This window comes from Bacillus rossius, chromosome 7 (genome assembly GCF_032445375.1).
Source record: "Bacillus rossius redtenbacheri isolate Brsri chromosome 7, Brsri_v3, whole genome shotgun sequence".
Taxonomy (NCBI): Eukaryota; Metazoa; Arthropoda; class Insecta; order Phasmatodea; family Bacillidae; genus Bacillus; species Bacillus rossius.
The window spans coordinates 60,815,622-60,841,019 of record NC_086335.1 but is presented as its reverse complement, the minus strand read 5'-3'; the positions used below and the strand labels follow the sequence as shown (position 1 = coordinate 60,841,019).

The 25,398-nt window shown below is 39.0% G+C and overlaps 1 protein-coding gene and 1 long non-coding RNA gene across 3 annotated transcripts in view; one reads left to right on the top strand and one right to left on the bottom strand.

Moving 5' to 3' along the window:
- The window catches only part of LOC134534161 (facilitated trehalose transporter Tret1-like), a 42,809-nt gene extending 25,949 nt beyond the window's left edge, over positions 1-16,860 (bottom strand). The window contains exon 1 of one of the 2 annotated variants that reach the window (XM_063372299.1): positions 16,696-16,860. The gene's annotated coding sequence lies outside the window, so the exon portion shown is untranslated. The remainder of the gene's footprint in view (positions 1-16,695) is intronic. The other variant, XM_063372298.1, reaches the window with a different exon arrangement.
- LOC134534163 (uncharacterized) lies at positions 14,100-19,273 on the top strand. The gene is made up of 2 exons (XR_010075447.1): positions 14,100-14,203; positions 16,680-19,273. It is a non-coding gene; the product is annotated as an uncharacterized LOC134534163 (long non-coding RNA).
- The last annotated feature ends 6,125 nt before the right edge of the window (positions 19,274-25,398 follow it).

The window sequence follows — 25,398 nt, the reverse complement described above, 5'->3', positions numbered from 1 at the left end:
ATGGTTCAGATCCCCCTGGGTAAATGAATTACCTATAAGCCAAAGCAGTGGCGTAGCCAGGATTTGTATATGGGGGGGGGGGGGTTAAGATGCATGGTCCCCCCCTCCTATTAAAACGGGTGAGTCCAGGGGTCCACCCCCGAAAATATTTGGATTTTAGGTGTAAAATAGTGCTATTATAGCAGTTTTCGGTACTTAACTTTAAATATTGCAATGGTAAAAATATTATTAATTTTTTAATAAAAAAATTGTTTGAGTAATGAAGTAATAAATTAATTAAAGATATTTTTATCAATCCAAGTGCCTTGTTTACGTCCACTCTAAATCATAAATCACGCTCGAAGCTCGACAGTACAAAAAAAATAATAAAAAGGGTTGGGTTTCGGCAGAACTGATCTATCTATTCCTGGAAACAATTAGTTTTAGCTTGAAGAGTTACATGACAACATGTCGTCGTCTCAATTCTATACACACACAGCGATCCTTACACTTTTGGAAGCCCAGTCAACACCTGCTTATAATTACCGCGCTGGTTAAATACAATAGGTGTAAGATATTTGAAAGCTTGGGACCCGTCGCGGCGTCACAACCTTATAGCTTCTGCTCGCGACAGGGGTAGGGGAAGGGAAGGAGAATCGGTAGGGCTCGCTTACTCTTCCCCTCCAGTACAGTGACCGGTGATAGCAGTAAGACACCCAGGCTTTTAGCTAACCTGCTTTCAGATAAGAAAAAATAATTGGGGCTAAGGGAGGGGGGGTTAGAAACCCTAACACCCCCCCCCCCCCCCCCCTGGTTTCGCCCCTGATCCAAAGCCTTTATCTTTTCAACGGGCGTGGGTACTAAAGCCCACTTTTGCGACGAAAATTTTTTTCTGTACATTTACAAAAAAAATCCTTTGGAAACCATTTCCCAAGAAATAGTTTGTAATACTACATGAAAGATATCGTAACAACAAATGGCTATGGTTATTTTTACGTGTATGGAATACGTTTTTCCAGATAATACTGAGTATTCCTTACGTAAATTGGCACATAATTTTATATTTTAATTGGTGTTTCATTCAAACATAATTTAAACATTGTAAAATAGATTTGAATATTCAACAATTTGACTTTATTTTGTCTTATCATGCTTATTATGTGCGCAGTTAATACTGATGAGCTATTCAAGAACGTTTTACAAATAACTTTAACTACTGAAGGTAATGGGAATAACACAAAAATAAATTACCCGGGTAGTAATCTGAACCCAGTATTACTGCGAACACTATTGTTTTCACGTCAATGTATAAATTTACAAATATCTGTACTTTTCAATTCAATTTACAGAAGAAAAAAAAATTTTACAGTGTGCGGGATAACTACATGTATTGACAGCGCTACCGTGCCAAACGAGTTCGCGTCAATCTTCGTTTCTGTCGCGTTGCGGCTTTAAGTCGATTAGTTCCAAACGAAGAAGAAACAATCTAATCTGATCGCCGAGTTTGCCCGGCTCTCGGCGACAATGAGAGGCATTGTCACACGAGCTTACGAGTTGATAACGAGGTCGCTTAGACGCCCAAGGAGGTTTACGATTGCGTTCATGCGCCGCGCACTTTACCTTGACTATCTTGGCTTTCAAGATAGAGCCACATCGAAGTGGCAGGTCGGTTGGTTTCTCAACCCTGAAGATGCCCACTGCAATGCAGAGCGAAACTTCGGTGTAATCCACCACTTCGATTTCCGATGGCAAAGAAATTCACTCTAGGCTAGTAGCTGAGGAAGTAAATGGTTGTACGTCGGTTGTTAGACTACTAATGAAGGTGTACTCTTCCAAGAGTCCATGCCCTTAACCTCTCTACCATATGAGCTGCATTTTTTTTGTAAATGGGACTGAAAATTCCTGTAAAATTACAGATGTTTATAAATTTGTACATTTACATGGAAACAACTGTATCGCTCCAAAAAATGTTTTCGCAGTTATAGGGCCTACTGCATAAATGTTGACCACTGTTGCCATACTTATACTATCCTGCTTGTTAACACTAAAATTTTTATTTTGTATATAATTTTTAACTGTCCTAGGTTTTACTATTTCGAAAATTTACTGTTTATTGGATTTTTAAGACATAAAAATGTGGCTATTGACAGTATCATCACAGTTGTAGTCATTCTGGCGAAAAAATAAATAATTCAGTGCTAAACAAACAATGATTATTTTTCAGGAGAAACTATTTGCAGCAGTCCATCGCTATTAATAAAAGCATTCCACAAAATAATGTGCTATAGGTACTCGAAAGAGCAAAAACAAGTTAATTTTGAATGATAAAAAATATTGCAAATAGCCGTTGAAAACAATATGGCGTCTTTCAATTTCGAATCCTTAGATATAAATAATTAATATTATCAGATGACGTTCTTGATAAAAAAAAACCATGAGAAACGTATTTTCAAAATTCTCATTCCAAATTTGAATTTACAATATGCAATGTTTCAGATACATTTAAAACAAATCTCATTAGATTACAGAGTTATGACCTGAATATTTCGGGTCGTTAGCCACAACGCCGAAATACCATAACGCCGAATGTCAAAATTGACCACAACGCCGACAGCTAGAAAACTGCTGTGTACCACAACGCCGAAATAACAATTGAATGAATTTGTGTGTGTTTCTTAAATGTACTGTACCGTTACGGTGCATAGTTATCTTACAAATTGTGCATGTAATTCATTTAATTATTTTTGTTACTCCATGGTTGCGGTCAAAGACAACCATGTCTATGTGTACATTATTCTTTGGAAAGGCTTGTTTATGAAAAATAAGGTGGTTGCTAAGGACGCTAAAAAGGAAAATGTATGTAATTAATGCCGAGAAGATTGAAAATAATATTACTAATCCTATCTGTTGGGAAATACCAAAGGAATTGTCGAAGAGTTCATTCAAGAAACAATGTTCGTATTGTAAGTTCATCCTGCTGATGTGGTATGTGTACTTTATTAGGTACATGTCTTTTCGGGTTCTACAAGATTCAATAATTATATACATATAAGTAACAGTCTAAAGTGAAATCGGTGATATTTTTAACAAGAAAAGCTGACAATTAAATATAATTTAAAATGAATCAAATATTTTCTGGATAATATGTTTTTCTGTTGAAAGAAATCAAGTCATTTTCGGCCCCCAGCAGTCTCGTTAGACAGAACTCAAGAAATGCTACCCTGAGATTAAACTATAGCCGAGGAATTAAAATAAATTTTAACCTTAAAGGAAATAATAATTAAAAATTGTTTGGTGTCATAATTAAACATAGACATCTTAACTAAACATTCATTATATTTAAGAACACTTGAGTGTTATATGTCCGACCTAATCCGTGTACTTGATCAAAACTCAGTCTGGTACAGGGTAGATCCTATAAATTATATATTGTAGTGATACAATAATGGTAATTCAAATATTAGCTTTCATACCTAGTGTAAACATAAGGTACCTGTACCGAATATGGCCCACTTAAGGTTAAAAAATCAGTTATGCCCATAGCAGTAATAAAAGTACTAAAACAACACATGGATGGTGTAAAATAGATGTTTGCGCAACAAAAAAAAATATATGCAGTTTTATACCACCTCAATGGAACGAATAAAAATTCTGAAAAAATATGTGCAAATGGGACATATTAATAACATGGTGCTCCTAATATGGCCCACATTCAAATTTGTCAAACGAAAGTTGAAATAGTCTGAAACAAGCATAATATACCATATTTTTTATTATCATTATTACTTGTACATTGTAATAAGTATTATTGACATACAATACAAACGAAAAATTTATGCCAATGAATGCAATTTCAAGTGTCACAGTTAGGGCACAGGAATGACTCTCTGTCTTGTTTCGTCAGCCCGACACACTCTTCGTGAACGTATTTTTCACACCTGATGCACTTTCGCATATCAAGAACACGATCATCCTGACAAACACCGCAAAACCATGACTCATGTTTGTGTTGATCGCCAACATTCTTCGCTGTGGCTATCCGTTTAGTCTTGCCTCGAACAGCAGTATGGGATATGGGTTTTCTTTTTGGCATAGCACTATTTTTGCTGGTCTTCTTGGAGCCAGATGACCTCACAGATGCCGACTGTGATGATGTTCCAGGAATGGGATCTGCACGAAGTGCAGGGAATAGCTCTTTTCTTAAAACTACCGCCTTGCTGTTGATGGCCAGTTTTCTATTGATGTGGCGAGTTGTCTTCCTTTTAGGTGTTGGGAGTAGCTCATGAAAAGAATTATTGACATTCTGTTGCGGCTCCTCGTGTCTATCATCATCACTTGAGTCCTGGGCAAGAATTCTATGAATTATGACATCATCCTCCTCATCACTGAGAATTGCGACAGATGTGGCACCTACGGGTTCTTCCATCACTGTAGTTTGTGGAGCACTGAGAGACTTGGAAGTGATCGCTGTGCACGTACGACTAGACGTACTCGGTTCTGCTGTGTCAGGCACACAAGTGATACACTTTGATGGTCTTTCCTCCATTTGTGGTTGCAGCTCTTCAATCGGAAAATCAGTCACGGAGCTTGGAGAAAAGGCTGCATATGGAATTGAATCTGGATTGTAGGGGTATATACCGGTGGCACGGAAACCTGCTTTCACATTAGCTGGGTTTGTCGCCTTGTCCCACACAGGAGAAAAGAGAACTCCAAATCTTTGTTTGGTGATGCTACGATCACCATAATTGCTCCAATATTTAATAACTTAATCGTCCCAATATTATTCGAAGGCTCTGAATACTGCTTTGTCGAATGGTTGCAGTTCGTGTGTGTTGTTAGATGGGAGGCAATACAGTGTGACATTGTGCTGTGATGTTACCTCGACAATTTCATAGTCAAGGTGACATTTTGCACCATCAAAGGTTAATAAACAAGGACCTGGAGTTTTATGATTGGCAAAATGGTGAAGCCAGTTCACAAATGATTTTGTCGTCATCGAGCCTTTTGGTGTCATTTGACATACTGCTGATGGTGGCAGATTGTCGACAAACTCTGGTTTCATCCGCTGCCCTTTGTACAAAATCATGGGCGGAATAGTTGTGCCTGTTGCATTTCCGCAAGCAACCACTATTACACTTTCACCATGTTCATTTGCAACAATATGAACTCGTTTTACACCTTTGGTAGCTAAAACATAAGGTGGTTTGTGTACACTTAGACGACAGCCTTTCTCATCCATATTATAGATATGTTCTGGCCGGTTTGATATGTTGAGTTGAGCTAACTCGTTATGCAGCTTCTCAAAATGCTCGAGCAGGATTGAGGTTCTGTGCCTTTCTCGTGGATATTTGTGGATTCCGAGCAAGAAATACACGTAACCACTTTCTCCCAGCTGAGGTCTGGATATCTGAAAATTGGTGCTGGATTGCATTCGTACAACAATATTTGTACACACAGAGACAGATCACTTTCGATGTCATTGGGTAACCCACTGCTGCCAATCGTCCTATCCGTGCACACAAGTCCTGTTCTTGGTCCTTTGTTAGGGTTGCCTTACGACCTAATGTACACTTTACCTGTTCATTGGATTGCACATATCTTCTCAGTGTCCTCCGGGGAATTTTGTATTCAGTAGCTGCTTTCCTAACTGACATTCCACCTTGCTGAATTGCAGTCAGGGATTTCCGGAGATTCTCTCCTTCCCATTTGCCTCTCCTGCTTTTTGTCGTGGTTACTGGCACCATCTGAAACATATCGCAACCATACAGTCATAATTTGCATTTTACTTCAATTGTTTCCTAATTTACGAACATTCTGTGGATTGTTCTCAATATGGCCCGCCCGGGCCATATTGCGTACATACACTTATACTTCGATTTACAATGACACATTCCTGACATGTAAATATTGCTAAATAACAGAAATATTATGTGAAAATAGAGTAACACAGCTATGCGATACAATATTACAATTCATTACAACTTTCATTTCCTATTGAATATAATTATATACTTACCGCAACAGTATTATACTAGCAGTATTTAATAAACACGAACAAACATCACAGCTGATTGCATCCGCAGCCGAACATTTGTGCGACTATAACATCTATGGATGGTGTATATGCATACCCGAGACTAGTGTGTGGCGTTCCCACATCGATCCCTGCATTACCTACAAAATGGCGACTATTGGGCCATATTGAGAACCGGGCCATATTCGGCACAGATACCTTACTAATAATTCTTAAATTTGTATTTATCATTTTATTATAAAATTTGTCTACGGATCTGGATTCATAACAGTGTGATGTATATACGCAAGGAACATATACGCACAGTACCTTAACGCCAAAATACCACAATCAAACCTAACCTTACCCAACCTAACCTAGTATAACCTAAACTAACTTAACCTAGCCTATCATAGCCTAGCATAACCTAACCTAGTCTAACCTAATCTAGTCTAACCTAACCTAACCTTTGTGGCAGTCCTGCAATGACATTTTTCGGCGTTAGTGTATTTCGGCGTTGTGGTTAATTTCTCATTTCGGCGTTGTGGTATTTCGGCGTTGTGGTGCGTCCCCGAATTTTTCTTTGCTCAATGGCGTCGATCTGGCAACATAGCACGCCGAAACAAGGATAGCGCTGATGTCAGTATTTGTGCATTGGGAATGCGCACTGCAATCCAAGGATGAGACAAGCTGTATAGTGTTTTCTCCGCCTGTGAAGGCCGACGAACCCGGATAAAAGCCCGATGTGATGTAACTTCTGGATACGCGCGCAGAGCCGCGACTGGTCCGCCATCTGTCCACGGCACTCTGAAGCTTGTGGTCACCACAGAGAATACAACTGGGCAGAGAGAGAGAGAGAGAGAGAGAAAGAGAGAGAGAGAGAGAGAGAGAGAGAGAGAGAGAAAGAGTGCAGCTTAGTATGCTCACGTTTCAATCATGGAGGAAAGAAGCTATGAATGGGTGTGCGTAATCGTAGCCATGATAACAATAGAATTCAAAATGAGAACGACACTCACTTCATAATGGCATTACGTATCTTCCTAGTGGATTACTTTCAAGCTGTAAAATATCTAGCATTAGCATTTATTCAACTACGGTTTGTCATATCACTAACCAGAGTGGCTTCAACTTTACAACAGACACCTTCTCCTTAGCCTAATACCACAATGGTTTCAATGTCGCGATTGTTTTACATTTTTGAAGTTACACTTCTTTAGGCTCATTGTGAAAAAAAAAATGGCGTGAGTGAATTTTTACGATGCGCGCGCCCCATGAAACGAAATTTTCACAGGATGGAAAAAGGCTACATAGGTGCAAATAAAAATTATATATGTGCTTTTAAATTATATATTTTAGTGATTGTTATTGGATACTGGTCCATATAATAAAAAAATTATTTATTGTGTATATAAGTGATAGAAAAAGTGTTTATATATATATACATACATATAAAAGTGATTTTATGTTCCCGTATGTATAATTTATTTACATTAGGAATTATTATATTATTTAATTAATATGTAACAAATAAATTACAATAAACATTCAGAATCTTTATTTTTAACTATATATATATATATATATATATATATATATATATATATTCACTGCAACTATTTTACACTAATTTTTATATTTGCAATTGATAGATTTTGACGAGAGCTGACAATTGAAACACAAACGAATGTCGCAGCTTTTCCGAGTCAAAAGTTATACCAAATGGAAATCTCGAAACGCAGCAAAATGACCTCAAAATGGCGGCGCTTCCCCCTCCACCGCACGCGATGCGTCACAGTCCTCCCTTAGCGTAACGAATTCTTTGATTCTTTAGCTATCAAGTGGTGTAATTGAATTTTTGTATGGAGATGATAGATATATAGCTGCAACACCAAACTGTGTCCCCGATTTTGTTATAATTCGTTTTTTTTAATTGCCTCCCACTATGGAAGCAATTTTAAAGACGTATTCACGTAAAAAATTGGTTATCTGTAAAGTCGGTTTACGGACGAAAGTTTAACGTGACAACGTCATAACAACACATTGATGAAATTATTGCATACTTTTATGAATAAAATTGAATCAATTTTATTGAATTATCACTATTTTGTATGGATACAAAGAAGGAGTGAAATGAAATCTACAATTTAATTGATAAATTTACTTTTATTTGCACTCATTAATTCAAATATGTCTATTACTTTAACGAAGAAATTATTTTAACCATAACTTTTATACATGTTTGCTATTTAACTTCTTCCAATCTGTGTTATTCTGTTAAGGATAGGACGATGATAGGAAAAGTTGGAAACGAATGGGAGTGTTTCAAGTTTAATGTGCCTCGGAAAAGTCAAATCGATTGTTGTTCCAATCGAGAGGAAGAGACATAGATGCGGCGCAAGCGTACAATGAGCGTAACGGGACAATGAGGGTAACGGGACCCTTTTTCGTGCGTGCAGCCGGCGTTCATCGATTTATTAGACGTTGTCGCGTCAAAAAAAAAAAAATTCTGCGTGGCCACCTTTGATGGTTCCCGAGCCTTCCCGCAGTTACCCACGCGAGCCAGCAGTCCGCGGTGACCACGCCCCTGCCGCCGGACGTGCCGGAGGTCACGTGCTGGTATTCACGTGCCGCCATTGGCTGGCTTCGCGCGCGTGCCGAGACGCGGCGCTGACGCCAAGGCGACCGTTTGGAGGCCGCGCGTCTCGCGTCTTGACGCTTGCTTGCGACACGAATAAACAATGAAGTGTGGGTAGGATTCGCTGTGGTTATGTGCAGAGGAGCTCTTTTTGGCCCGGTCCACCTTCAAAGATGCCCTTTTGGACCAACGAAGGAAACACATGCAAACCTTCGAAGATTCACCCCGGCCATGGAAAGGTACACGCCTCACTCACGTATCACTCGATGGAAGGTTTCACACCGGTTCCGCTAGAAGCTTCCCACGACAACTGCTATCCAAGCCTCCAAGTCAGCGGGTATGGACGTTTCTAAAGCCACCCCCACACGACACCCATTTCCTTAGCAGTTCTCGTCATTTCTACTGATAGCTAAAGAATAATTTTGTTAATTTAACTCTCTACATCTCTTGCATTTGATGCGTTCTTTTACAAATATTTACAACACATATTTACTTAAGTGTCGTAGGTTTAATGGGTGTAAAAAAAATCGTGAAAGTCACTTGCGTGACTTTTCACAGCTATTACATCATAATTTGTAAATATCTGTTGAAAAATATTTATGATAGAACATCAAATTCAAGAGAGGTATAGTGTTAAATTTACAGAAATAGTCTTTAACTAATAGGAGTGACGATAAAATGAAAAAAAATTTTGTATTGGAGACCTCACCATAACTGTTAAATTTTTTTGTCAATTTACGTGATGTGTGCCGATAATTCATGCAGTTACGACAACATGTCACATGGCTGAACAATAACCACAGAAGAAAATCTAAAGAGGTAAAACGGTATGAAATAACTTTCTATAACTTTTCCCAGAGCTTTGTAAGTTTTATGAACACTTAACTAACTAATGCAATAAAAAATAAACACTTTATTATTTCTTTCTTGGATGGACAAGTCGTGTTACAAACTAACATTAAGTACCTATTTATTGTAAGCTGAGAAAAATGTGTGTGAACTCTTTGTGCGAACTGTATCCGAGAGATCGTAAATCTATCAAACGAAACACTAACGAACATTGGTATGACCATGGAGGTTAAATTTAATGGAGTGGGTGTATCCGATATTAATTTTTTTGTTAGTACATGAGACTCCCTCTTTTTCCATCTGAATTTTGAAAAAATATTTTTTTTCTTCTTAGAATGAAGTTTGATACGTTGTTGATATGTTGCTAACATTTTGTTTAACAACAATCACTTCATAATGGCATTTTTATCAAACATTTAAAATCATTTTTTGGCCACTAGCCTCTACACAGCTACGGTTTGTGTGCTAACAAACTGCTTACCAGAGTGACTTCAACTTAAGGGCCTTCTGCAACAAATAGCAACTCCATTGGTATGTGGTGTTCACCTTCAAAGACACACGAAAAATCATTGGTCACGAAGGTATCAAATGAGTAATGCACAAAGATAGGCTACGTTGGAACAAGTGGAAAATTCCGTGGATTCTGTGACCTTTAAGACGGACCTCAAAGTCGACGGCTCGCGCGGTAGTAACAGCGACTAGTATATATAGTGCGTTTCAGTCAACCTGAACAGTTGAAATAAATTTACGGGAGTCGTATCTGTCTACAACCCCACAAAACTTCGCCTTAACCTATTCCGCGATGCACCCACTGCAGTTGGCAAAACAAAGCACGAGTGATTTTTTTTTTGTATTTGAACTGAGGAAGGGCCAATAAAACCCTCAAATACCATAAAATCCTTAGTATTCAAAGTATTCGATATTAGAGGAAACAGATTTTAAAAAATAAATAAAAGGAAAGAAAGAAAATATAAAAAAATTCTCAACATTTATAACCTGGGAAGTTTACAAGGTCGATATTTTTCTTCATACCAATCATGTTACCATTCCCCAAGCTATTTTTTTTTAAACTTTTGAACATGTAATTTTATAAATAATTCTGGAAACCTAGCTCACGAATAAAACTTTTAAAGGGTTAAAATTTACAACACCATAGTTAATTTTTTTTCCCCTTTCTTGTACATTATTTCATTTTGGACCCTTGATACCTAGATTCGGATTCGAGGCGTATATTCGAAGCACTCTTTTGGATCGGAATTCCGAGATTCGGTTTCGAGAGAGTTGGGATTCGACCCATTACTAGAGACCGGAAAAATTCGCGGTTTCAATTATCTCTAGGATAGACTCTACAGTCCTCTACATGCTTGAGCAAATTTCCCCTGCTCATTGGCTGCTGACTCGAGAGTTGTCTAGACTGAGTTACCCGTGATCAGACACTCCTTTGGCTTAGAGCCTCTCTCGTTGGCCCAGAGTCCTCCAGGTGAACCGTGCGCCAACAGTAGAAGGATCGCAAACGTATAAGTATTTGAATTTTAACCCTATCGCGAAATGAACTTGCGAATTTTTCCGGTCTCTACCCAGGGGCGTAGCCAGGGGGGGTTTTAGGGGTTCAACCCCCCCCCCCCCTTAGCCCTAAATATTTAATTAAATTTCTTATTCATAACTCAAACAAATTTCATATTAAAAATTAATAAAAAATTTACCATTACAATATTTAAATTTAAGTACCGAAAACAGCTAAAATACCACTATTTTACACCTTAAAATCCAAATTTTCCCGAATACGGGGGGGGGGGGGGGGGGCGGCATGCTTCTTAACACCCCCCATACACAAATCCTGGCTACGCCACTGTCTCTACCCATTACCAATTTCAACACTTCGCCAATTCAAGTGAAACACTAACTGGGCTCGGCTCGTCTGTAATGCCCTGTGCGCGTGCTTATCTCGGGACACGCCCCCCTGGGACACACATCGGGCGCCGGTCAGAGGTCAGTCACGAGACTATCAGCACGAGCCGTCTGGTGCGCAGGCCACCAGCTCGCCGTCCTGTGCCCACGGAAACATTGCCCTCCACTCCAAACAGCTCTCTAGACCTTCGACACGTGAAAATTCACCTTATAATAGTCAAATTCCCCTACAGACCAGCGAAAACCTCTACACCGGGATTCATCATCAAACACTTCTTATATCCTCTTCAGTTAGCTACACGTCCATAAATGCTTGAGAATTAATTGGCTGCTGTTATTGCAAAGCGGTTGAAAACGTAATGTTACATATTAAAAAAAAAAAAATAAAAGCTTGGTGTAGCTCACATGATGTGCATGACGTAAATACGTTATAAAAATGTCGAGCAGGGCCGTTCGTTAAGGGATAATTCAAGGGAGGTTGGGGGAAGAGAGAAATCTCAGGGGACCGGGTTGAGTTTCGTGTTATTTTTTCTTGCAGGACGAAAATTACAAGTCTATTGATAAATAAAACATATTGTAAATCTTACCAGTTGTGTGATATGCGCAGATCACGTTTGCAGTTATGGACACGGTAATGTTAACAGTGAAAAAGAAAACTTGGTTTTTGAAATGTGGTGTTTTAAAAGTAATCTATTAGGAAATGTGATGTTTCTGGAGGGGGCGGGGCGACAAAATTATTTGCTCTCAACGGTCCTGCTAGACAGGCGGATGTAGAAATGTTCGAAAAGTTGCACGCTGCTCATCGACATTCAACACGAACCTGCAGGCGTATTACGTATAGGATTACTGAACTTCTACGAACAATGCGTCCTGATAGGCCCAAAATATGCTCGAACGAGACCCCAATGCACTGAAGAAAGAAATCGACACTACGTACAATGCTGGCAACTGAACCGGCGAGCTTAATATGCCGGACACCATGGTTTAGTAAAAAAAAATCGGCAATGCTTTAATATTTATGGATGCATAACTAACTGGAATAGTAATAAGTATTGATGGATTCCAATGTAGACGTTTTCATTGGTATAAATGTATGTAACTTATTTAACAACAAATATTACCTGCAACTTGTAAGGTGCATTTTGGATTCAAGGGTAATATATTATGTAATACGTTCGCCGTAGAAAAACTTTTTTTTTTGTTGTTGTAAGGCATTTACTCAGAAGGAGAACTGAACTGGCCTTATATATTGTGACGTACTTTTCACGCAATCTGAGTTTGATGAATTTGTCAGGGCTTCCTGGGTGGTGTGTTAAAGAGACGGGTTCGATTCCGGATCATATGACGATATTGTCCTGGCTGATCGATCCATCACCACACACGGCCTGTAAGCCTTCTCCCTCCTTTAAGGGGTTCGCCTAGTCAGGGGCGTATCTGTGTCGGCGAGGCCAAACGCTCGCTGGTGCTTCTAGCGCGATGTCTCCTCTGGACTGGCGCGCGGTCTTCTCGTCGTGCACAGGACAGCTGCGAGATTTTAGAGGTAACCGTAACATTAGATGGCGAAGAAATGAAGATAAAGGTGCGATTCAAGTCTCTTCAGTGCGTTCAAGAATCTGTACCGGGGGTTTCATGCCTAAAAACTATTCTGATAACACTTGTTTTAGCCATTTTCACTCTCCTAAAAATAAAAGTTTTTAAACGGAATACGAAAGCAGAACTATTCGTCCGTCCTCAGTGTATTCTTAAATGCTTTTCGTTAACGTTCGCCACTCGGATATCTCGAGCAGTTTTCAAATCGCGTTGTTTTTTTCTGACACCGTATTTGTGCCCATGTAGGCCGGGCACTAAACAAGAAGCCTGTTTTAGTGTGTGTTTTTTTTTTTTGTTTTTGGTTTGCTATTACATAGCATATACACATATGTTTGTTTACAGCTCGTACCACACAATGTTAATTTTTGAGTAACCAATTTATTGGCTACGATTTCTACTTTCAAAATTTTGAAATCCATAACTTCCTGAGATTTTTGCAGTTAGCTGCAGTTTGATTTTAATGCAAGTTGTTGACGTAAAAAAATACGAGCGAGAGAAAACTTACGCGAACTGTTTGAAGTCACGTATATTCCACGCCACGAAACGCAACGCCAAATTCACGTTGCGAGTTGTTAGATATATATTTTTTTTAATAAACCAATACTGGGGGAAATCAACATTGCCAACGTCCCTTCAAAAGGCAACGCCGAGGAACGCAGCACTTTCATCCGTGGTGTGTTAAGAGAACCGCTTTCAACAGTGTTCACGCCGTAAGAATGTTTCGACGTTTCATAATATGGCATAGATCACACATCAAGAGAGTTTCAGCGAGTCTGTTGACTGTATTATTACAGTTGTAGTCATTCCCAAGAATTAACTCAGTATTCAACGTCAATGACTTCACAGAGGAAACTATCTGTACCAGCCAGTCCCTGTTAACTTCAGGTACTCCACTTAATTGTACACCTACGATGCTTTGAAATGGCCAAAATTTTTTTTTGGGGGGGGGGGGGGGGGGGAATTGTTACGGCACAAGATTAACAGTTGAAAACCAAGATGGCGTCTCACAGTTGGTATCCCTCGCCCCTGACCCGCACCTCGGCCGCAGGAAGCGATACGGCAGACCGCAGTGATTGGTGCGTTTCCTCGCCGCAAGATATGGAACACGTATAAGAGCGCTGCTTCCGCGAGGAATACCAACTGTTCATTGATCCTCATTCAACATACGAAAAATCTGCGTCGGTGCAACTTTTTTTTTGGTGCTGTTGTAAACGTGAAAAGTTGGTTAGGTGAGGTCACTTACTTAAAATATACTTTAAATCGTTGTTAAAACACACTTTTTTTTAATTTAACGCACAAAAATGTATAAAGGTTTATATTATAACTTTGCTAAGAAAATTCGAGTAAGAATATGCAGTTATCATTGATTGATATTCATGAAACTATTTAAAAATAGTAATCACGTATTGGCTTTTTTCTAACCTCCAAAGGCATATTGACTTCAGGGCGCTTTCCAGTTGTATAGGCACTTGGCAGTTACGAATACAAGATTTTTTTTTTCCGGGAGGGGATAAAGAGAAAAAACATTGGATTTGGATTGTTACATCATTTTTCTCAACGTGTGTTATTTCCTGTGTGATTTGTAGTTACAGGTGTTTAAAACAGTTCCACCTAGCGTCACCCAGAATAAATCACTGCCTTAACCGAGATCTCGCATACTTTTTTTTCATAACTTCAGGGGAAAGGGGGATATATCTCCCTCCCTATACCTCCCCCTTGCGTCCGCTACTGGCACTTGCATATTTGTGTTTTTGATTTTGTGAGATATCGGTCACTTGCGCCTTGCTCTCACGGTCAGAGATCAGGACAAGAGTTACATGTACGCTGAATATGAAACAATAAATTAGAAACATGAACACTTTCTTTTTTATATAGCCTAAACTAATCGATATACATAAAAAACGTTTGGAAATGATATTTGATAAATTATGAAATAAAATTGTTACAAATTGTAAATTTTCTTTTCATAAACGGAACTGAATTATTCATGTAAAATTACAGATATTTGTAAATTTTTACATTTATATGAAATCAACAGTATCGCTACAAAAAATATTCGCAGTAATACTAGGTTCGGATTCTTGCCCTGGAATTTATACATTGTGTTATGTTATATGCCAGTACCTACACGAGTTTAAGTTAGGTAGGTATTTGTAAACCGTTTCCTGAGTACCTTTCCAGTAATAACTGCGTACATTAATAAGCACGGTAAAAGAAAATAAAGTCAAAATTTAAATAATCGATTATATTTACAGTTGTTTTAAAATTTTATGTTTGTTTAGAACACCGTTCAAAATTTAAAATTGTGGCTATTTTCGTAAGCATACCAAGAAATATTCTGTCTTTTTTTTTTCGAAAGCGTACTAAAATAGAAGTTTGTTGTACAGATTTACGATATGTTTCTTGCAGTATTAGTACAAAAAAAATTTTCTGTGCGTGAGATTTTTTACCTTAACAAAATATCTCTTCTAATAAATTTGTTTATTCGTTTAGCACTCGCAAAGGTTAAGCAAACGCTGCGGATGAGTAGACAATTTGTAAGTTTCGGAAGTCGACGGATAAAAAAAGTCACTTTTTCTTTTTGTCGACGAAACGGGATTACTCGGCCATGCGGCACACGGTCACAGTTCGGCTGGAGCCCGCAGGTTCGGGTCATCTCGGTGGTCTTCGGGAGCCACGGGAGAGAAACTTCATCTGCCGACTTGAGACACAGATTTTGTAGCAGTTTTGGGTCCGCCGGCTAGATGGCAGCTTATGATCAGGCAAACAAACTAGTGAAACTTATTTAACTTTATTTTGGTAGCCACATATTTGGAGGCGAGGCATACCAGAAATACTGCATCTCCTACTCATTTATATATAAAATGATTGTTTTTCTATTACAAAACTGTATTAAGTGTTTTTTTGCATTGATTAAATCTCTTCTACTAAGCAGTTAGCTGTCGTGTAATTAAATTATCAATTCAAAACCAGTTTCTGCTCAACCGAGATTAAAGATTAACTTGGTGGCTGGCAGCCTGGCTGGAAACGACAAAAAGTCGCCCCCAAAACAAAACCAGCGCCACCCAATGTAATGCGGACAGCAATGTCCAAGTTTCCGCCCTTTGCTTAGTAGTTCATTTCTACTCTGTCCAACTCTTCTTCCGGAACCATCCTTCAGTTTCATGTAACCAACCTGCTTGTTATTAATGCATGACATTTTTGCATCCAGGCATGCAAGTCCCTAGGGTTTTTTCTCCTGTGTCTATGCAGGTTTTGCCTGGACCCAACTTATCTAGTTTTTAGTCTAGGATAATCAGTGAGGGGAGTTAGTCATGGCTAAAACGTTGCCATGGCTGGCCAATCCCCCTCCTAGCACATGATGCATGCTACCTCTCCTGCATGGTTCATAACCTGCATGATTAGAGCGTATAGGCTTCGGCCTGAGACGCACTTAGAGTCTCTCCCTAACCCAGAACCCTCCCGAATACACTTAGTTTTAGTTAGGTTATGAAAAAAAAATTCATTAAATATCTTCTACTAAGCAGTTAGCTGTCATGTAGTTAAATAATCATTACCAAACCTGTATCTGGTCCCAACCGAGATTTTTGCAGATAGTTGCGGGCTCACCGAACAGATAGCGCCGCAGGTCGGGCGAGACAAGACGTGGTTTGAGATTCCACTGCAACGGTTGCACTAGTGTGGTGGTGTGTTCTATGGTTGCAGCCACTGGCCCACTAACCTGGAGGAGAAGAGGATTTAGCCGGCGTCTCTCTCCGCGCGCCGACCGCTGCCACTGTTCGCCCCGCTGACGGGCGTTCGGCTTACTACTGCCTCGTCGCAGCGCCTCTTTCCCCTTCCCCTCCTGCCGCTACCCCCTCCACCGGGCAACACCCCTCGTGGAACTTCCTTGTGCGTAACCGCCGCGCCGGGCGGACAGGACAGCAACGGGAAGCCTACAACTCACGTAGTTTCGGTTCCCTACCACGTTCGTGCAACTTCGGATTTCTCTCAAAAATTGAAATTTAAAAAAAAAATCGAAGGGTTAGGTTAGGTTATGTTAGGTCAGTCACAACATGCTTGTTTTCGTTGGAAACTTCTGATTTAGCGGCTGAAGTGGCGTTAGTACCAAAAAGGCAAAACTTCGGAAATGTTCGGAAATTTTTGCAGGGAACCGAAACTACGTGAGTTGTAGGCTTTTCCCGACAGCAACACCTGCCTTGTTTACAAGCGCGGGCGGCCGACGCTCGTGACGTCACGACGACGCGCAGTTCGGGCGAGGCGGAGAAGAAGAAAAAATATATTCATACACATCTGTGCGACGGAGGCATAAGACACCATGTCACATAAACCATGTGTTTTTTTCCCCCCATGAGAGTAGTTCAAAGAATCTATATAAGTAAAAAATGTAAACGTTCGTTCGTTCGTTCAAAATCTTAAAAATCTCCGAAAGTTCTTCATCGTTTGCTTTGAAATTTTGGCACAACGTTACATTCGAATACGCGCGTGTCTTACATACTCATGTGACACCTGTGGTAGGTAAAAATATAGATAATTAAAAGCACAGATTTTTTAATATTTTCATTGCTATAGTGATATATATATATAGGTATATAGAGGGATATATAGCTATAGAGAGAGATAGAGTGAGGTAGATATATGTGTACCCCGAGATAGAGAGAAATATAGAGGTATACATAGAGAGATAAAGATTTAGAGAATTAGATAGAGATAAAGAAATAATTTTAATATGTGTACCTTCTTCAAACACATTACAAAAAGTAATTCTGTTTTCATGCGCTTACAGTGTAACATTTTCATTGCTCTTTGCTAACCTGTTTCTCCTGGCATTGCTGCAGAGTCATTGGCGCAAATATATAACATGCATGGGGGAATAGCGTAATATTTTGACGAGGCCGATAGTTTAGCTTTTTTTTTCCTGTGATAAAGTAGAAGGCTGCCAATACGGTTGCGATCCTGGTGTGTATTAAATCGAATCCACAGCAAGGGGTAATATTGAATGACCAGAGACATTTAACACACAATGTAGTTTCCCAAGGGGTTCTTTATTAAAAACATTATTTTTTAATTTTTTATATCCATCATATGTATCAGAATAATTTTTTATTTGCACAATATAAAAAAAATCGATTTTTTGATAAGAATTTCGTGTATATTAAATTTAAGTGTTTGTTATATTCATCATTAGGCGCCTTACAACTAACTAGTTTTAAATAATGCCTCCTTATATACACAAATGCGTATTTTCTTCTAAAAAATATGTTAATTTTTGACATCTCGTAGATTTTTAGTGATATGCCACTGGAAAGCACGTCAAAAGGTGGTCACGTTTACGGTTAAAAGTGCATTTTTTCCCCCCGAAAGTGGACTTAGTGTGTTATGCCTTCGAGGTACAGATGAATTGTTTTCAGTCAGTCTGCGTTGCTGCTGAGAGGATGACTTGAGCAATTTACACGGCTAGAGAAAAAAATCCTAGGAAGTAAGCGGTCTCGTTCCCCTGCCATTGCTGTCAACTAAGCGATTATCCTGTAAAATTATTCCCTTCAGCTCTCCTCCATGTACTTTCTCACCAGTTGTTTATCGAGCTGTTACAAGGTCACGCAAGTGACCATAAGCTAGAACACTTGCATTACTTTTTACTGCTAAAAGTTACGTTCGAGTAAAATATTTTGAGAGATAATATCAGACGAGACATAAAATGCAAGAGTAAAGGAAAAAGCCTGCAAATGATATCAATGGCAATAAAACTGAAATAAATGACATGGTGTGTGAGACCGAGTCTTAAAATTGGTATTAAGTAAGTAACCGTGGCTTACTTTTTTTTTGACGTGACAACTTCTAATAAATCGATGAACGCCGGCTGCACGCACGAAAAAATGTCCCGTTGCGCACATTGTCCCGTTTCGCTGTGTCCCGTTACGCTCATTTTATATTGCTCTTTGCTAACCTGAACCTCCTAGCATTGCGACCGAGTCCGTGGCGTAATTCTGTTTTCATGCATTTCAATGTAACATTTTCATTGCTCTTTGCTAACCCGTTCCTCCTAGCATTGCTGCAGAGTCCGTGGCGCAAATATATTATTTTTGACTGCATCTTGGTGTTGGGTAAGCCATTTTCCTCCACATCATCCTTGAAACACTCCCATTCGTTTCCTACTTTTCCTATCACCGTTCTAACACAGATTGGAAGAAGTTAAATAGCAAACATATATAAAAGTTATAGTTAAAATAATCTCTTCGTTAAAGTAATAAACATATTTTAATTAATGAGTGAAATTAAAAGTAAATTTATCAATTAAATTGTAGATTTTATTTCACACCTTCTTTGTATCCATACAAAAAAGTGATAATTCAATAAAAATGATTCAATTTTATTCATAAAAGTATGCAATCATTTCATCAATGTTTTGTTATGACGTCACGTTTAACTATCGTCCGTAAACCGACTTTACAGACAACCAATTTTTTTTTCTGCAAACGTTTAACACAGCAAACAAAGCCATAAAAAAATTATATTACAGTGGGCTCCGAATCCGAATAACTTCTGTTTCGCGGTTACTGCCACCTAAAAGAGGACCCTCAACAAGACACATTGAAAATAGAAATATTTATCACTATAACTTACGAGGGTGTACATGGCTACATCTGTTGGCAAGCCACGGACGCCATTACGGAAACATTCGACAATGTTTACGTATACGAGTAATTAAAATGCATCCGCCCTACTGAGAATCCCGTTCAGAGTCGACACCTCGTTAGAAGCACCAGCGAGCATCACACTTATCTCGCCCCGCTAGCACAAACAGGCTGATCACTTAACAGATTACATGTTTATATTTTATAATCCTGCATTGTATTCTTTAACCAAACTATGTCTTCACTTTTACATCTAGATAAGATTTAGCTGCCTAAAGTGTTCGTTTTTTATAATGATCTTTAGTAACTCTGGGTCGCTCAGAGATGCCGTTGATCAATTATCCACCACAGATTAACACAATTATTAAACATTACATACATCACGGTTCTCTCAGATCTGACTATTTAATATTATTTTTTACAACCTTTTCGCAACCTACAACTTATGTTGGAAATAGTTACAAAACGATGATATAATAAGTACATACTGTCATCTTTGCTGTGTGTCATTGAATTGCACTTCGCAAGAACTGATTTACTTTCATTTCCATTGAAACGCTGGTTAGAGCACACGAATTAACTGGATATTTACTTACTTAATGTTGATCTTTCAAATAAGGTAATCAGCTTATTTTTTAATAGTAGGACCTACGTACCAATGAGTGTAAAGAATACGGATATTATGAAGCGGATGCGGCGATGACTCGTGTGTGACTTCTGTGCGCATCCCGTACCACGTCTGAGGAAAATGTGACCTGGGAAATGATGAATTCGGGAGGGAACTTCCTGGAGATGAGTTCCCTGCAAATGCGTCACTCCTTGTGCACATAAATAAACAAGTTTCAGTCTGTCTTTTTTTTTTTTAAGTACTCCAAAGAAAATCGAGACTTTTGACGGCTGAATTTATGTTAATTGAAGAATGTACGTCTGTAGCTTGTGTGGCGAGAAGGCGGAGACACCCAGGGCCGTGAAGTTTGGTACATGGTTTTGAGTCGGTTAAACATTTTGTGACCGCGGTTCCTCTCGAATTCCAATAGCAAGCTTGTGATTATAAAAATTACTCGCCCAACGTGGGGCTCGAACCCACGACCCTGAGATTAAGAGTCTCATGTTCTACCGACTTTTTTTATTTTTTTTTATTTAAAGATTGATGGCACACTGGCAAGTCTGGACAGTCACCAGTGTGCAACAATCTCCCCCCCTTAATGTTGTAGTTGGAAGTCACCCCGAGTCATGGAGGAATGGTAGTGTTCGTTGAAGGTTGTTATTAAGACAATACAAATTACAGCCATGTCTTACCCGGGATTCGAACCCGGAGCCCCCGCACCGTAGCCCGGTGTGCCGTCGACTGCGCTACGGAGGCCGACTTCCGACTGAGCTAGCCGGGCTTGTTGTAGAATAACTTTCTAAATTATTTTAGTTGGTTATGACGCTGGTAGGTTGCGGACGGTGCAGAGAACTGGTTTCCTTGAGTGGGCTCCACGTGGCGGCGTGCGGCCGACATGTTTTCATTGTTCATTCATTCGACGGCAGAACATTATCAATGCCTATGAATACATTGTGGTATGTCCATGTAGCCTTTTGGCAGAATCTACTGCACTTTAACACAATGATTAAGGGTATATTTGCAGAACAACAAAACCAATCTAGAAATGTGTGTGTGTATGCATGCATGTGTGTATGGAGTTAGGAATTGTCAGGAAAGGTAGTTGATGTCACTTTTTTTTTACCTCGTCTCACGTCCAAAACATTGCGGAAATGTTGCTTGACCACGTCTGATGATGGTTGGTAGTTAACGGTCGTTTAAAACTGTTTCCGTTTCCACAATGAGAAATGCTACACTTCGGGAAATGTTTTGGGGCGTCCAACCAACATGGCGCAGACCATGAGCAGGTGGTAAAAAGAAGAATGATAATAAACGGCTTCACCCGGTCGCCGTGTAAGGTAATCGTGGCCACCCCCTGCATCAGCAGGTCCACGACTCGCGCACCTCGGGCGAGAGAATGGCCCGGCGCGCGCTCTCTCCTCTTGGGGAGATGTGGGACGGGAGCGGCCATTGACGGGGGTCTCCCGCCTTCAAGGTCCGGTCAACGATCGGCCTCCGGGGGCTTTAGAGAGGCGGCGCCCGTGGGCGGTGGGGGGAGTTGCATAACCCCGCCCACACCCCCTCCCTCCTTCCCCGAAACTTGCCGACGGGGCTCCCGATACCCGAGCGTCACAACCTAGAAGAATGCTCCTGTTCCTTTCTCTTGTTTTTTTGACGTGACAACGTCTAATAAATTGATGAACGCCGGCTGCACGCACGAAAAAGTGTCCCGTTACGCTGTGTCCCGTTACGCTGTGTCTCGTTACGCTTATTGTACGCTTGCGCCGCATCTATCTCTCTTCCACTCGATTGGAACAACCATCGATTTGACTTTTTCGAGGCACATTAAACTTGAGATACACTCCCATTCGTTTCCTACTTTTCCTATCATCGTCCTATCCTTAACAGAATAACACAGATTGGAAGAAGTTAAATAGCAAACATGTATAAAAGTTATATTTAATATAATCTCTTCGTTAAAGTAATAAACATATTTGAATTGATGAGTGCAAATAAAAGTAAATTTATCAATTAAATTGTAGATTTCATTTCACTCCTCCTTTGTATCCATACAAATAGTGATAATTCAATAAAAAATGATTCAATTTTATTCATACAAGTATGCAATAATTTCATCAATGTTTTGTTATGACGTTGTCACGTTAAACTATAGTCCGTAAACCGACTTTACAGACAACCAATTTTTTTTTGTGAGTGAGTCCTTCAGTACACGCCAGATACGTGTTACATCCAGCCTCGGTAACGAGCAAATTCACGTATGCACTTGTGATACGAAACTCGGCCATGAGGAATTTGAATTTTTCTTTAAAATAATACCAAGAGTGATAAGTATACGAAAATTGTGTTTACAAATACATTTCTTGAAGCGAATCACGCGTAGTTCCCGCATCCGCCGCTAGAATTCGCTGCCGGAGCAGCTGCGTCGATTACAGAATCATTTAATTAGTAGATCGAAATTTTAAATTATATAATGAAACGGCTCCGATAAAAGATTTAAAAAAATCTGTTAAAAATATTTTATTAAAATGTACTAAAAATTAATAATAATAATAATAATAATAATAATAATAATAATAATAATTCTAGAAGTAAATGACTTCCCAAAATTTTGGGTAACTCCCCAACAAAATAAAATTCTGACTATATATTGCTGTTCGTTTGGTGTAGTTCATCAGCAAAAGTAAAATAAAAAAAATTAATCAGTATGTTGACGTTTTGATGAGATTCAAAAGGCTTTCAACGAGAAAGTGAAATAGGTAATCCGATTTAGAATATTTTCATCGATGGTCATGTGGTACTTTTTTGACTGTTTATCCAGATAAATCTCAATCAATATGATACGATCAAAACATATTAGGTGGACTGGATTATGCCTTACTGCCAGAAATCACTTTAGCGGGAATTCCTATAAAAGTACAAAGAGGAGTAAAAATTTAGGCGTTTTGCAAAACATAGATCTGTCTTGGTCTGTGTGTTAAAAAAAAATAATAATTCTCTGCACTACACTCAATTCGCAGACAAAAAAGTGTTCTCCTGTTTCCTACGAAGGTGAATTCAGTGGAGTCTTTTGTACTGCCTATGATTGTCTATTGTGATGTTGTGCATGTGACTTTAACGGAAAATCTGAAATGAAATTACAAATGATCCGCAACACAGGTTTGCGGTTGATTTTTCACTTGAAGACTCGTGACCACCTGTTTTGAGTGTTAATGACCAGCTTGGTTGGTTACGACTTCATGATGGACGGATTTTAAATCGTTTAACACTTGTTTAAAATGTTTCGAAAAATCCCAACCTGGATTATCTGTGCAACCGACTGGTCTTGTAAGTGATACCTGCAGGAACTTAAACATTGTATCCCCACTCACAAGGCGCAACTCCTCTGCATCTGCGGCGCGCGACTGGAACAGTTTCTGAGTTGTGAGGCTCAGAAACACACTCCAGGTTGGAACGTGACGTTGCGAAAAGGCATTGTTCAATGTCGCCAATGATTCCACAACCACAGCCGCTTATGTGCATGTCTCACGTTTGTAACCTTATATTTGCTGTATTCCATGTTAAGTTCTTTTAATTCCTAATGTTATTTACTTACGCTATGTCTGTATTTTAGTTCTTATTTATTAATTTTGGTTGGTTTAGTATTACATAAATTTATGAAGTATGATTATTGTGTATTTGTTTAGTTCTGTGATTAAGTGTAAGAGAAGGCCAAAAATCCTAACTTCACAATCAAGTCAATAAATAAAAATTAAATAAATAGTACAATGAAAGGTATTTTTATCCGGTATTCCATTGTTGATGTCTTTTTATTCTATCCTACAATACTGTCTTGAGAAGTAAATAAGTTTGCGAATAGTAATTCCCAAAACAAAATAAAAATAAAATGACATAAAAACACTTAATTGGAGTTATATATATATATTTTCACTCATAATAATTAAATAATCTTAACAAACTTATAACGTAACAACCCTATCGGGAACTCCAGGAAAAGAATCGTATAAAACCCGAGCAGAGATCAGAGAGGTTATCAAGCTGGATGTTTACAGCGATTTCGCCAGAAAAAAAGTGGTTCTTCCCCGGCGTTTGTTAAATGGCATTGATCCACATACTCTGCATGGTCCATGTAGTTCACTGGTGATAGTGCGCACGTCAACCATATCGAGTCACAGGACCTTGATTTCTGAAGACGATCAAGAAGAAAGTCAATGACTACAGGCTGAAAACGCAGTTGGGCTGAGTTGAAACACGACATTATATACCTCACGCCTCTTTTTTCATAATATTTTAAGGGCCTATGCCAAATTCATTCGTCCGTTGATAGCGGAGGTTGCAGGTAGGGGGAATATACGATAACCCCCCTTTCCCCCTTGAAATTATGAAAACATATTCGAGATCTCGGTGAAGGCAATATGTTATTTTGGGCGAAGCGAGGTGACATGTTACAACATATGTAAAAAAAAATACAGTGAGTGATGCATGTTTTAATAATTTAACGTTCAACTCTTGCTGTTGGCGTAAGTTGTTTGAATACAAAAAATAATGCATATAAATATTTTTTTAAAATTCCCTCTCAACATAATTCCAGTGTCTACCACTGCACGATGCATATAGTTTACATGACATTGCACAGAGAGCAGCACAGTAGTTTTCCATAGATATTTATCTGGATTTCCTCAATAGTTTAAGACAAGATATTTTCGGGTGATTTTGTTTTCCGTTTCGAAACAACGTAATGGAAAACAAAAACATCAAAAGACAATAAAAAAAAAAACATTTTAAAAATTCATAAATTTGGACATGAAATATTATTTTAGCCCGGTTTTAAGTTTTTTTTTTAAATACTCATCACGCTTCTCATGATGTCATATGCAGATGTGGTCGGATAGCTCCACGTGACTGCACCATCGGCACGTGACGTCATAGTTCACGTGAACCAATCAAATTTACAGATCCGCAGATCAGTCAGACCAAACAGCACGCATGTAGCAGACCCTTTAAGATATGCGCAGTACAGTGAATAACTCTACTGATAGCTTGCGGAAACAAAGCAAGTTTTATTTATCGCCTTTAACGCTTCATGATATGCATCTGAAAGTCGTTTGCATTACTTCGATTGTCTGCGCTTGATGTAACATTGAAGTCCACCGTTTCAACATTAAAACGCCAAATTCTTTAACAA